This window comes from Lissotriton vulgaris, chromosome 2_1 (assembly GCF_964263255.1).
Source record: "Lissotriton vulgaris chromosome 2_1, aLisVul1.2, whole genome shotgun sequence".
Lineage (NCBI taxonomy): Eukaryota > Metazoa > Chordata > Amphibia > Caudata > Salamandridae > Lissotriton > Lissotriton vulgaris.
This window is the reverse complement of record NC_141687.1, coordinates 2,106,688,835-2,106,702,653: the sequence shown is the minus strand read 5'-3', so window position 1 is coordinate 2,106,702,653 and position 13,819 is coordinate 2,106,688,835. Positions and strand designations below refer to the sequence as shown.

The 13,819-nt window shown below is 45.0% G+C and overlaps 1 protein-coding gene across 5 annotated transcripts in view; it reads left to right on the top strand.

The window, feature by feature from the left end:
• The window catches only part of ZNF280D (zinc finger protein 280D), a 761,599-nt gene that overhangs the window by 430,904 nt on the left and 316,876 nt on the right, over window positions 1–13,819 (top strand). The gene's annotated exons all lie outside the window — the stretch shown is intronic.

The following is a 13,819-nucleotide window of genomic DNA, read 5'->3' as shown; positions in this document are numbered from 1 at the left end:
TTCATAAAGAATGATATTGTGATTTCTCTGTTACAATAAGTTAAATACGGTTTATTTGATGTAGAAAATATGTATTAAAACATATTTTTGTACATCGAGTGATGGTCTCCTCTTCTTGAAACCATTTTCATGATGAATTTTCAAACATATATTGAAGTTGCCCCAGGAACTTTACAGTAAACAATCAGAAAACACTCAACAAGCAGTGGCAACTGCTGTTGGTCTATTGGGATACTGCATGTACTGCAATCATGTCACCATTGTTTCTTTTGTAGACTGATATTTGCCAGTCTTTTCAGTGGTGTGATATTCCTCCATCAATCTGCTCAAATCTTGAACACATTTCTCTCCTGCTAGTCAGTCTAACTGCAATCTAAGAGATCCTTTGGACATTGGGATGGAACATGATCTGCCCCCTGCTGCTTTTCTCACCAACAGGTATCTCAAAGAAGCTCATGGCTTGCAGGATAGGTTAGTCAGACACTGCCACACTCAGCATATACTTGGAGTCAGAAATGCCCTGACACAGGTTCAGACCTATTACATTTAGGGCTGTCACGACACCTGAACAGCTCCCAGTTAAAGTTATTTTTTCACATTTATTGAACGTCAACTACATATATTTCCATAATTTACAGCAGTCAAAAATGCCAAACTTGACATTTAAATAGAATAAACACTAGGTGATGCCGGACGTTTTTTTATAGTACAGTGGTCCAGTGTGTGCTTCTATCGTTGTCCTGGTTCCATAGATTGTCAGCGGACTATGAACACTTGGATTGGTTTTCGCTCAGTGCTTTACAGCAATTGTGTGTTCTGACACTTCAATTGTTGCTCTACCTGTTGCATTTTTAGTCAGTTGTCTTCAATAATCGTATGTTATGGTTCATCTATTTGCAATGGCAAAGTACCGTAAGAGAGAAACAGACCGTTTACTGTTCACAAACCATGTTTCATAGGACTTTCTATAGGACTTGACACAATTACTTTATCCTATTGGCAAACAGCTCCAGCTTGAGAAATACAGTACTCTCTAGCATTAAATTGTTCATTGGTTCACATGCTTGAAGTATTCCCTGTTATCTAGGTGGGAGTCCCACTGTAGCTTTTCAGTGGCAGTATGAAACGATCATAAGTCTGATATGCCTAAACCAGTGTAACATGAGTAGCACACTCACCTTATTGAAAAGGTCTTGAGGTGCAACAAATAAGGGAGGTGGTCTGAACCTCACCCTTCCCTAAGGCCATATCACCTCAGATTTTTTACTTAATTTTGTTTGGATAGGGAGTGCTAGAGCTTCCAGCTTTCTTCAGATAAGTCATATTTCCACCAGACACTTCAACTTAAACCTTCCCTTCGGTTTTGTGTGTTGCATTCTTCCACTATTACCTGTGGATTAGATATATTTGAACATGGAAATGTCTTAAAAAATTATACGCTTCAAAGCCAATGAGACTTGTGGCAAGATGAGTCTTGACTAATGAGCCTCACATAATGTGCTTTTATAGCCTTTATCCAAATTGTAAATAATGAGCAGCTACAATTGCAGGAAAAGGTCTACCAAAGCCCTATGCGACAATATGGAAAGACTACTGACATGGCTACTAAACTCTACCGCTGCTGATATCCCCTTGTAGAGGGATGAAAAGGTCCTAAGGGCAAAAACAGGAAGCGAGCAAGCTTAATCTGGAGACCTCCAAAGAAAGCATATTTTAAGGATGAGTTGGCCTCCACCTCTTATAAAGTACAAGAAAAAAATCATAAAAGGTCTGAGAAAGCCCTTGGGCTCATCTGTCCCCCCACAATCTCCTTGAGTAAAAATGGCTAAGTAGACCTTGACATTCTTGTTGTTGAAGAAACCGAAACCCTTTGTAACGTAGTCAGCCTTTGCAGCTGACTAACAAGCATCAGCTGACTGGTATGTTTACGGTAATCCAGTATATGATAGCTTCTCCAATAACCACCTCCCAGAGATGAAGGGTGCTAAATGAATAAAGGGATACCTAACATTTGTAGTATTGCTGGAGTTGCATACTATTATGTTGAAGATGGAGCCAGTGGAGTAGTCTGATACAAATTATCCAAGTGGTGCAGCGTCCAACCCAACCCAGGCCAAGTGAAAATCAAATGCCGGGACATAGAAGAGCAGGGTTACTCATCCCAACTTAAGCTGCTTCACCGGCCACAGAACTCCATAACCATATGACCCGGTATGCCAATGCCATAAGTGTCAACTTGTTCAGACCTGCCACCACTTCCAAAATGGAAGCATGCATTAGATGACAACCAGTATCGGGAACTTTAAGATACACGGCATGCAGAACGGAGTTGTGTATGACTGCAGTATTCTGGTGGTATAACCAGAAGCGGGCATGCCTTTCCCCACTCTCTTATCTCCCCACTACCACCACCAGTGATTCCTACTGATAACCAGACACCATTGCCAGAGATTTTATGTGCTTTTATGAAAAAACCTTAAGAAGATTTGATATTCTGGCAACAAGAAAGGACAATGATTGCATCCTTTATTATTTTATGGAGCCAGTCAGGTATTCACTCAAAATAATTCCACTTGTATAGCTCAAATTAATTTCACCCCTATGTCATCTCAGTGAAGTAAACTTTAAGCTAATGCAGATGCTGGCTACAATAGCAGCAATTATCCGAGACTGGACAAAAAAGTGTCCAGACAACACCCAAACAGGTCTTGTCGGCCATCGCAAGTCTGATTCATTAGTGCTGTAGCTGGCCCAGAGAAGTTCAAGTAATCCAGGCACACCCTGTGTAGCTCCCCCTAGACAGGAAAGTAAGAAAAATGGCGACCTTAGGGAAGAGGGTATCTTCTATAGCAATCACATGAAAGTAACTAAAACCATGACGATCTTGGGCAGGAACAAGAATCAAATGTGGTCAAATATAGCACCTACTCTTGAGGTTTTGCCAGAGGATAAAAAGCATGTGTGTGTTCTTCATGAAGCGTGCATGGCATCTGCAGCGATCATCAATAGATGTGGCTAATCTTGGTTCCCTCTAGTTAGCGGGTACTGTTGTATTATTTTGACCAGGCTGACTTAGGACAACCACTTTTAGCCCTGTGCCCAAATTGTATACTGGGTATGCTGTTCAATAAAGAATTGTTGTTTGGAAATCAGTGGCAATGCCTTCAAATCTAAAGAGTGGTAGTGACAGGGCTTGTTCCCTTGGTCTTCTATAGAAGTGTTGTCCGCAGCTCTTTTCGGGTGCTAGAGATAGAAGCCAGACCTAGAGTGCGTTATTGCGGGCTTACAGATAACAGCATTATCAGCCACAATTTCCCCTGAGCAATCCTCCCTCCCACCTGAAGGAGCTATATGAGGCCATGCACCTCATATTTATGTGGCCTAGCCCCTGTGGAGCTCTTTTGGCTCTGTGGGCATGGGGATGGTGGGGGGAGGTGGGGCTTGCTGGACCCATGCTAGGCACCAGTCGAGCCCTATGCATCGCTTGATGTATTTGATGTATTTGGAGAAAAGCCGTCGGGGAGCAGCCGTGGTTCTGCTGATGCCCCTAGACCGCTCCACCCCCATCATTATTCCAACCCTGGCACGAAGCTAAATGGTCTATGCTTCCTAGAGCTGAGCTTGTGCCTTATTTGTTTTGATATCTGGTTATCACAAGCACAGAGGCTTGAATTTGTTGCGCACACTTCACCTGGTGTCAAACACCACAATATAAACAATCAATTTCAACAATCTGTTATGTTATTTATTTCTGTGTTTTCAACTCAATTTTTGAAACTCAGAAATTCATTTTTCATCATTAAACTTTTACATTGTCATTGTATCCATGAATAAATCATACAATCATTGTATTCTTCACAACCATGTACAAAAGCAAAAACAATAACAATCATATGTGTAAAATCCTTCTCTGTTCATTGCTGGAGCCCAGTGCATTTCGGAACTGGTAGCAGTTCCTTCATCATGGGCTAATCAGTGAATAAAACATATGATAAATAAAGTCAAGTTCCATAAATGGCTCAAGATCACTAAACATTTCCTAGGGTACAACCACTAAAACCACTGTGGATTTTTATTATACTGATACCTAATGTGTGTAATGAATATATGCTGTGCCCTACCTTCCTCTAATGTATACACGCCTCAGTCTCCTATGTACCTATGAATGAACTGAAAACAAACAAAGACACTAAAGTTCAATACCACTATTATCGCTCTAGTAGTAATATCCAAAGAGCCTTGAATCACTAACGCTTACCTCTGAGGCCAAATCGCAGAATCTGTAAAATATCGCCAACCATATATATTAGTACCATCCTGATGTACTGGGTGCTAAAAGAAGAGACTCATTCAATCGACTAGTTGTTTCAAGCACTATGCCATAAGGGCTTACCTTAATCCTTTGCCTTTAAGTCATGTATTCTGTGGAAACAGACAAACCGAATACTAATCAGTTTCCTAAATCCAAACTTCCGTGTAACTCGAGCAACAAAAAACAAATATGACCCGCAACAAACAGATACCTTATTGTGTACTTGGACGGGCTTCTATCACCAACTTCGTGTTTTGCCGTGGCCGCCAAAGTGCTGCCGCAGGAATATAAAGGCTTGTGACGTTAGATTACTAAGCACCGAAAACGGACTAATGTAGTGAAGGGGATGCCTACCGTACTATTTGACGACCGCCATCTTAAGGCTGACATCGAAAAACGAAATCAACCTGTAACTCATTATTCAGGGATATGTACAGACGACCAAACTCACGTTCTGTAAGAAAGGTTTCTTAAACAGGTGATGATATTAAGGCGGATATTCTGGGGATACTAGACCTACTAAGAAGTCAACCTAAAACTCATGGTTACGGAGTATATACTGACGACCAAACTCACGTGCTGTAAGCACAGTTTCTATAACGGGTGATGATGATATGAAAGCGAATATTCCAGTCATATTAACAAATGTATTAAATATATATATTTGAATAAAATGATCAAAGCACACTAATTCAATCAATCAGTTCAATAAAACAAACCAATGAATCAGACGTCTCCAAAATGCCTCCTAGCCAACTTCCAAAGGGAAACTGGGAGTTACACTCATTCTGAATTTCAACTTCTAATATGCTACACCGATGGTGTGCTCGTGTGGTTAACTGTGCTGTTAGCTGACAGTAAATGTATCACTGTCACTCGAATCGACAATACTGTGGATTTTTATAATTTTCTCAGAATTTTTACCATAACCTGGAAGATGCTTGGTTTTAAAAACTTGGTTGTGTTTCAATATTTTACCTGTTTTGAGATTACTTCTAGCGTCTGGATATTCTAAATGTGCTGTGTATATGTGAACATGAGCAGATGAGCTGTTGGTCCTAGATGAACATGACATATCTAATCTGTCATTAAGACCTTTTGGGATCATGGAGTCTAGGATTTTGATCCAATATACTTCTCGTTGGAGCAATTTTTTATAGTTATCTATGCCTGGCCTGACTTGTACTTGCTCAGTGACCTGAAACCGTAGTTGTGATATAGAATGGTTCACCTCCATCCAATGTGCTGCTGGAGCTGAGGTAACGTTCTTTGTACAAATGGGACTTTTGTGCTCGGTGAGCCTGATTTAATTTTTCTTTCAGTCTTTCTAACATATATCTTTCCACACGGGTATTTGATACAATATATGACATTCTGCGTGTTGCAGTCACTTGTATGCTTCAATGGTATTTGGGATCCACTTGTAGGATGCATTAACATGTTACCTGGAATAACATTATTCCAATGGTTACAGTTGAGACATTTTGAAGTTCCTTTCTAATGTTTATTTTGGTTATGCTTTGAAGTTTTAGATAATAGCTTTCGGAAATTCCGTCCTCTAGTATACGCATGTACTGGCAAGTCCTTGTAGATATTATTCAAATCTGGTTCATTGGTCAAAAGCTCATATCTTGAATTTACAATATTCTTAATCCTTGCTGACATGGTGGTATATCTAGTTACGAACACTATTTCATTAGTTTTTTCGGTTACTTTTGGAACAAATAATTCTTTGCGTTCTTTGTTGGCGGCTCGGGTCATGCACTCTTTTAATATCCTGTTAGGATATCCTCTTTGTTTGTATCTTTGTTGGTATTCTTCCTTTTTTGCTAGACTTGTTTCAGGGTCAGAGCATATTCTTTTAATTCGCACGAATTGTGGATATGGAAGATTTTATATGAGACTTCTCGGGTGAAAGCTTGAATATTCCAAAGCATTATTACGGTCAGTGGCTTTGGTGAATAGTTGTGTGTCCAATCCTCTGCCATATATATTATTTGTTTGATAGGTCTGGAGGTGGGAGAGTCTATGGTTCTCTTCCAGGGGATCCTCATCCAAGTCATAAGCATTAGAATATTCCCGCCCATGCGCGGGACCCCGGAAACAATATATTATATGTGCCCCACATATACATATAAATATATATATAAATATATATATATATATAAATAAGCAATTGCAGCCAAATAAAACAGTAGAGCTGGAATATGCTGTGAAGAATTTCCACCATACATGTGAATCAGCATTAGAAACATGAGAAACAACACCAATGCTTGTTTAGAAACTGTTTTAATGCTTAGAAAGCAGTAGAAATTCTTATAACACACTGTAAGCATATACAGCTCCCAGGCTGCATTGCAAATACCCAGTCTAAAAAGACTGAAAAGCTAACCTGTAGCTGCATGTACCAAAACTGACGCTGTGCCTTTAAGGCACCTCTGCCCCTAGCTTCCCATCATGCCTCAGGGGTTACAGTTAGGTCAGTTGTTCTTTCCGGCTCCTTCAGGAAGGACCCTGGATACACAGCTCCACGCTTTTCTACCTTTTTCAGTCAGAAAATCTTCAAAAGAACAATTTTTTGATTTACTTTGACTTTTAACATCAGGGTCAAGTAAATAACTGCTTTGCAGTCGATTTTTTGTGAGGTTTTCCTGTCAGGATGCCCTCATTATTTGATGATTGCCCTTCTTGTGGCCACAAGAAGGCAAAAACGGACTCTCATGAGGTCTGTATTTTATGCTTGCCAGAGGATCATGATCCTAAAGACTGTTCTCATTGTAAAAATCTGTCTGACAGAACTCTTAAAGACAGAGAGAGGAACAGGCTCTATGGTCTGGCCCAGAGATCCATGAGGGGAAGATCTACAGAGAGGAAGAGTTCAAAGAGACCTAGAACTCCCTCCAAAGGCAAGTCAGAGCGTCCATCAACCTCAGCACCGGGCTCGGCGCTGCAAAAACAGCATCTGATAGACAGTTCGAGAGAAAAAGCTCCGTCGACGTCGGGACCGGCGTCGATGAGGAAATCGTCGTCTAAGAGAAGTTCACCGACGTCGAAGAAAGCTCCGCCGTCGTCAACTAGGCGACGATCGGCATCGAGAGAAGCCACGAGATCGCCGTCGACGAGAAGATCGGCGTCAAGACATAAGTCAACTCCGCCGCCGTCAACCAGGCGACGGTCGGCGTCGAGAGACAGATCACACTCGCCGTCGTCTCAACGTCGACAGGCTTCGAAGAGTGTGACACCTCCGCCGACGTCTCCACGGAGGCGCTCGGCGTCGAGGAACAAGAGCCCCCGCGGACGATCGTCGTCGAGGAAGGGATCATCGTCGACGGCGCGTCGGCGCTCGACGTCGAGGATGTCCGATCCTCCGCCGTCGCCACATGCCAGGTCGACGTCGAGGGCATCGTCGCCAACAGGACACCGTCGATTGCCATCTCCGTCGCCGACAAACCAACGTCGGTCGACGTCGAGACCTCCGTCGACGGCAGGGCAACGCCGTTCGACGTCGAGACCTCCGTCGAAGGTAGGGCGCCGTTCGACGTCGAGGGAGAAGACTCCGTCATCGGCTCGACATCGACGTCGAGGGACCACGGGTCAGCGTCGAGGCGTTCGACGTCGAAGGTTATCACTCCGTCGACGCCGCAGAGGCGTCCGACTTTTGAGACGTCCTCCAACACCGGTGAGACGGAGATCTCCTTCAGTGCCTTCGACAGTCCTAGTGACACAATCTGCTTCTCACCATTCCTCCTTAAGTACCTCTGGTTCATCGAGGTCCTCTTCTAGGAGTAGGAGTCCGGTGCAAAAGACACCCCAACTGCGGTATATCACACAGGCAAGACTCTCGCCAAGATGGTATGGTCCGTTGAGTAAATGGAAGGATTCTGGAGCGGCGGAGAGACTATGAAAGTACTTGAGTCCAGAACACAGGTCCCCTCTTCAGCAGCTGGCAGAAGAGGCAGACGGACAGAGTCCTACCAGTCACCGATCACGCTCACGAGAGAGGAGAGCGGACAGGTCACATACCCCCAGGGTCTCCCGATCACCAAGGAGGGAGCAACCCAGATCTCGAACACCGAGAAGGGAGGTACGGACTGAAAGATCGAGATCTCCACGAAGGGAGCATCAGAGGGAATCACGTTCTCCTCGAAGGGAAGAACGACCTAGAAGATCACAGGTGAGGAAGGAGAAATCTCACCACAGGAGGAGGAGAACTCCTTCATCCTCCTCTTCATCTTCATCTAGATCTTCTAAAGGGGATTACTCTCCAACGCTGGCAGACAGCCCTCGCTCCAGAGCTTCCCCTCTTGACGACGTCAACACGTATCTGGACGTCTTACAAAGGGGTGCTCACAAACTTAATATAGAGATGGCTGTTCCAGAGGTGTCCACTACTGTGATTTTTGAGACCCTTCGTCACAAATCATATACACGGCCTTTGCTCCCATTGGTTCCAGGAATAATGGACCCAATCAAAGAGGTTTTCCTCACGCCAGCAACGATCATGGCGGTACCGGCACGTATCCAAAAGAAATATAGGCCGGCCGACTCGGATCCTATATTTGTGAAGGGAGAGCCTGCGGCGGACTCAGTTATAGTAGCCTCAGCTAAGAAGAATCACACGGTTGCTCCTTCTTCTTCAGTTCCTCCTGACAAAGACAGCAAGACTCAAGATTCTTGGGGACGCAGGGTGTGCAGCACAGCAGCTTCATCCCTGACAGTCTCTAGTGCATCAGCACTTCTCGGAAGGTACGATAGAGCTCTATGGGACTCCATGGAGCGATTCAAAGAGAAATTGCCCAAGGAGGACCAGAAGGACTTTGAGGAAACAGTGACGGAGGGCTGTTTGGTGGCGAACCAAATGATTAGTTCATCTGCAGATAACGCCCTTCTAGCAGGACATGCCTACTCACATGGGGTATGTGCGAGGTGATCTTCTTGGCTGCGTTTAACTGGTCTCAAACCAGATGCCCAGCAGCGCATCCTCAATCTGCCCTTCTCAGGATCTTCACTCTTCGGGGAGCATGCCGATCAGGAAATGACCCGCATGAAAACAGAATTGGAAACAGTGAAGGCTGTTGGTCTGGAGAAAAAGAAAGAGCCGTTCAAGCGACGCTTCAAGACCAACAAGAACCGGGGAGGCCAACAGAGGGTTCAAACCCCTCAATGGTCTCAAAACAAGCCACAAGGGAAGGCGCAATACAGAGGAGGAAAATCGGGCAGAGGCAGAGGCGGACATCATCAGTCCTCTACCACGCCTAAAGGAGGCAAGGCCTGAGCAGTGGCTTCCTCTGGCGCCGTTGCCCACTCCAGTGGGAGGAAGTGCTTCGCAACACCTGGCAGAGTGGGTCAGTATCACAAAAGATCAGTGGGTGCTGAATATACTGCGCAATGGATATGCGCTACGTTTCCGGAAGAGACCACAACCGATTCCTCCAAAAAAGACTCGCTCGTACCATCTAAACCTTCTCAAAAGGGAGGTGAGCGTCCTCTTAAAGAAAAACGCAATTGAAGAGGTACCCCCATCCCAAAGGGGGAGAGGAGTGTACTCAAGGTATTTTCTAGTCCCCAAAAGAGACCAAGAGGACAAGTTCAGACCGATTTTGGATCTTCGAACCCTCAACAAGGTGGTGGTCAAAGAGAAGTTTTGCATGCTGGCACTTCACCAGATATGTCCTCATCTACAAATTGGAGATTGGATGTGTTCGGTGGATTTACAGGACGCGTACTTCCACATTCCTATAACACCAGGTCATCGGAAGTACTTGAGATTTCTGGTAGGGAACAAGCATTACCAGTACAAAGTGCTTCCCTTCGGACTAAAATCCACTCCAAGGGTATTCACCAAGTGCATGGCAGTGGTAGCGGCATGTCTGCACAAAAAAGGTCTCTTTGTGTACCCATATCTAGACGACTGGCTCCTGAAGAGTCCGTCCCCTCGTCAAGCCATCGAAGACTGTCACCTGTGTCTTCAACAACTACACAGGCTCGGCCTTCACGTGAACATAGAAAAGTCGGTCCTGCATCCCACGCAAACTATCCACTATCTGGGAGCAGTTCTAGACACAAATTTAGGAAGAGCGTTTCCTTCGCAGGAGAGACTATCTTCCAAGGGGCAGAAATGCAGGAAGTTACTTCAGTTTCATCGTCCAAAGGTGCGAGAAGTAGCGTCTCTACTGGGCTCCATGGCGTCCTGCATCTTCCTAATACCGAACGCCAGGTTGAGGATGCGACCTCTACAAGAGTCTGTGGAAGATCCGTGGGACCAAGCGACTGGAGATTGGGAGGATCGAATCATCCTATCTCAAGCAGCACTGACCTCAATACAGTGGTGGACTCGCCCTCGGAATGTCTTGCAGGGAGTCCCTTTTCAGCAACCTCTTCCTTCGCTGTCTGTGGTAACGGACGCATCTCTAGAAGGCTGGGGTGCTCACATGGGTCATCTTCAGATTCAGGGGCGCTGGTCGACCAACCTTCAGACATACCACATCAACATGCTGGAACTTCGAGCAGTTCATCTGGCGATCAAAGCGTTCCTTCCAGCAATAACAACGGACAAAATCCTGGTTCAGACGGACAACACTACAACTATGTTCTATCTGAACAAGCAGGGAGGAACTCGATCTCGCCCTCTGTCTCAGGAGGCCCAGACAATCTGGCACTGGCTTCTGGCTCGGGGACTGTCGGTGGTGGCAGTACACCTTCCAGGCGAGCTAAACACAAAAGCGGACGCACTCAGCAGGCACTTCGAAGATCAGCCAGACTGGGTGCTAAACGACGAAGTAGTCGAAGAGCTCTTCCGTTGCTGGGGTCGTCCAGACATAGACTTATTCGCGGACGACGAAAACGCCAAATGCCACGCCTTTGCGTCCAGGTTCCACCGGCCAGGGACTCAAGGGAACGCTCTCCTGCTGGAGTGGACAGGAATGTTCGCCTATGCGTTTCCTCCTCTGGCACTGATTCCGAAGGTGGTGGCCAAGCTCATCAGATCGAGCATGGACATGATCCTAATTGCTCCGGATTGGCCGCGACAATGGTGGTATCCAGACCTGTTACATCTGTCGCTGTGTCCACACAGACGCCTGCTGTGCAGGCCAGACCTGTTGAGCAAAATGAACGGGAGGATCCTGCATCCCAACCTCCCGTCGCTGAACCTGACTGCATGACTCCTGAGGTCTTGCAATACGGACACTTACATCTGCCTCCAGAATGTATGAATATTTTAAGAGAGGCAAAGAGACCTTCCACAAGGGCGTCTTATGCGTTCAAGTGGAAAAGATTTTTCATTTGGTGTAAGGACCATGGCTTTCATCCCACCAAATAACAAGAAGAGGTAGTCCTTCCATACCTCCTTTACCTAGCGACATCAGGGTTGAAATACGCTTCTATTAGGGTTCACCTATCTGCCATAGTAGCGTACAGAAAATCACCTACACAAACATCGTTTTTTCAGGTCCCAGTGGTTAAGGATTTCCTTCAGGGATTAAAGAAGGTCTATCACCCTGTGAGAAATCCTTCTCCTCCCTGGGAGTTGAACCTGGTTCTCTCCAGGCTGATGTCTACACCGTTTGAGCCTATACACAAGGCTCCTTGCAGCATCTCACTTGGAAGGCGGCCTTCTTGGTGGCAATAACCTCTGCGCGCAGGGTTAGCGAGATACAAGCACTCTGCACCAAGGAACCTTACACTGTGTTTCACCACAACAGAGTGGTAATGAGGGCTCACCCATCTTTCCTTCCAAAAGTGGTATCGGATTTTCATATAAACCAAACGATTACCCTTCCTTCGTTCTTTCCTAACCCATCGACCCCAGCTGAGAGGTCGTTGCACTCGTTGGATCTTAAACGGGTGCTAAAGTTTTACCTAGAAAGAACGAAGGGCACCAGAAAGACAGACCAACTCTTTGTCAATTATGGTTCAATGAGGACCGGGTTTGCAGCAGCCAAAAGGTCCATCTCCAGATGGATTGTCTCATGTATCAAACTAGCATACCAGCTGGCTGGCAAACCTTTGTTACAATCAGCCAAAGCTCATTCCACTAGAGGGAAGGCAGCCACAATAGCGTTTTTACATGACATTCCGATGTCAGAAATATGCAAGGCTGCGACAAGGAAATCAGTCCATACCTTTACAAGGCATTATCGCCTAGAGTCTGATTCCAGAGCGGATTCTCAAGTAGGGCAAGCCTCCTTGAGAAACCTATTTGGGTAGAATAAGGCCTACTTTTGGGCCTATGACTATGAATGTTATCTGTTGATTCCTTTGCCCGCAGGGATGAGGTGAGGCTCGCTACTCTATTCTAATGCTTATGACTATTGATGAGGATCCGCTGGAAGAGAAGGATTAGTTACATACCTGTAATCCTAGTTCTCTTCCAGGGGTATCCTCATCAAAGTCATAAGCAACCCTCCCGCCTCCCCGGGCAAAGGACTTTGTTTATTAAATGGGAGATGTTTTAACCTGTTATTACCATGGTTTGGTTTTCAGTCTCCGAAAAGAACAACTGACCTAACTGTAACCCCTGAGGCATGATGGGAAGCTAGGGGCAGAGGTGCCTTAAAGGCACAGCGTCAGTTTTGGTACATGCAGCTACAGGTTAGCTTTTCAGTCTTTTTAGACTGGGTATTTGCAATGCAGCCTGGGAGCTGTATATGCTTACAGTGTGTTATAAGAATTTCTACTGCTTTCTAAGCATTAAAACAGTTTCTAAACAAGCATTGGTGTTGTTTCTCATGTTTCTAATGCTGATTCACATGTATGGTGGAAATTCTTCACAGCATATTCCAGCTCTACTGTTTTATTTGGCTGCAATTGCTTATTTATATATATATATTTATATATATATGTATATGTGGGGCACATATATTATATTGTTTCCGGGGTCCCGCGCATGGGCGGGAATATTCTAATGCTTATGACTTTGATGAGGATACCCCTGGAAGAGAACTAGGATTACAAGTAAGTAACTAATCCTTACCAGCTCCCAGATGAGGAATAGGGCAAGTGGTATGAGGAACTGGCAGAGGCCTTACCTCATACTGGCTTGGTCTGTTTTATATGAATTTAGAGAGCTGTCTCATGGAGCAGGCTTCATGTGTGCCCGGGAAGGCACATGAGTTTTTTTAGGCCAACAAAGTGTCAGCTATGCTAAAGCTGTATACACTGCAGCAGATCATATTAATTTCCGCTTGAGATACAAGTCTTGTTTAATTTAACAGGTTGTTTGATACCTTGGAGTGCCTACTTGCAATTTTCAGGATTTAGCAGTGCTGTAAACCTGTATTCGCCATTGGGGGTGGAGGGGGCGCAAGCATTTCCACTGAAAAATCAGTAGTTTTGCCTGTTTTACTGCTAGGACATGCAAAGTACATGTCCTGTCTGGGTCATGTGTTGCACCCTGCCTTTAGGTCTTGGTATTTACAACAAGGGGTGGTGAGGGACAGAGTCTCTGAATTAAGCAGAAAGCTCTCACCCAGTCAAGAGATCAGGGCTAGATCCAACACTGTTTTT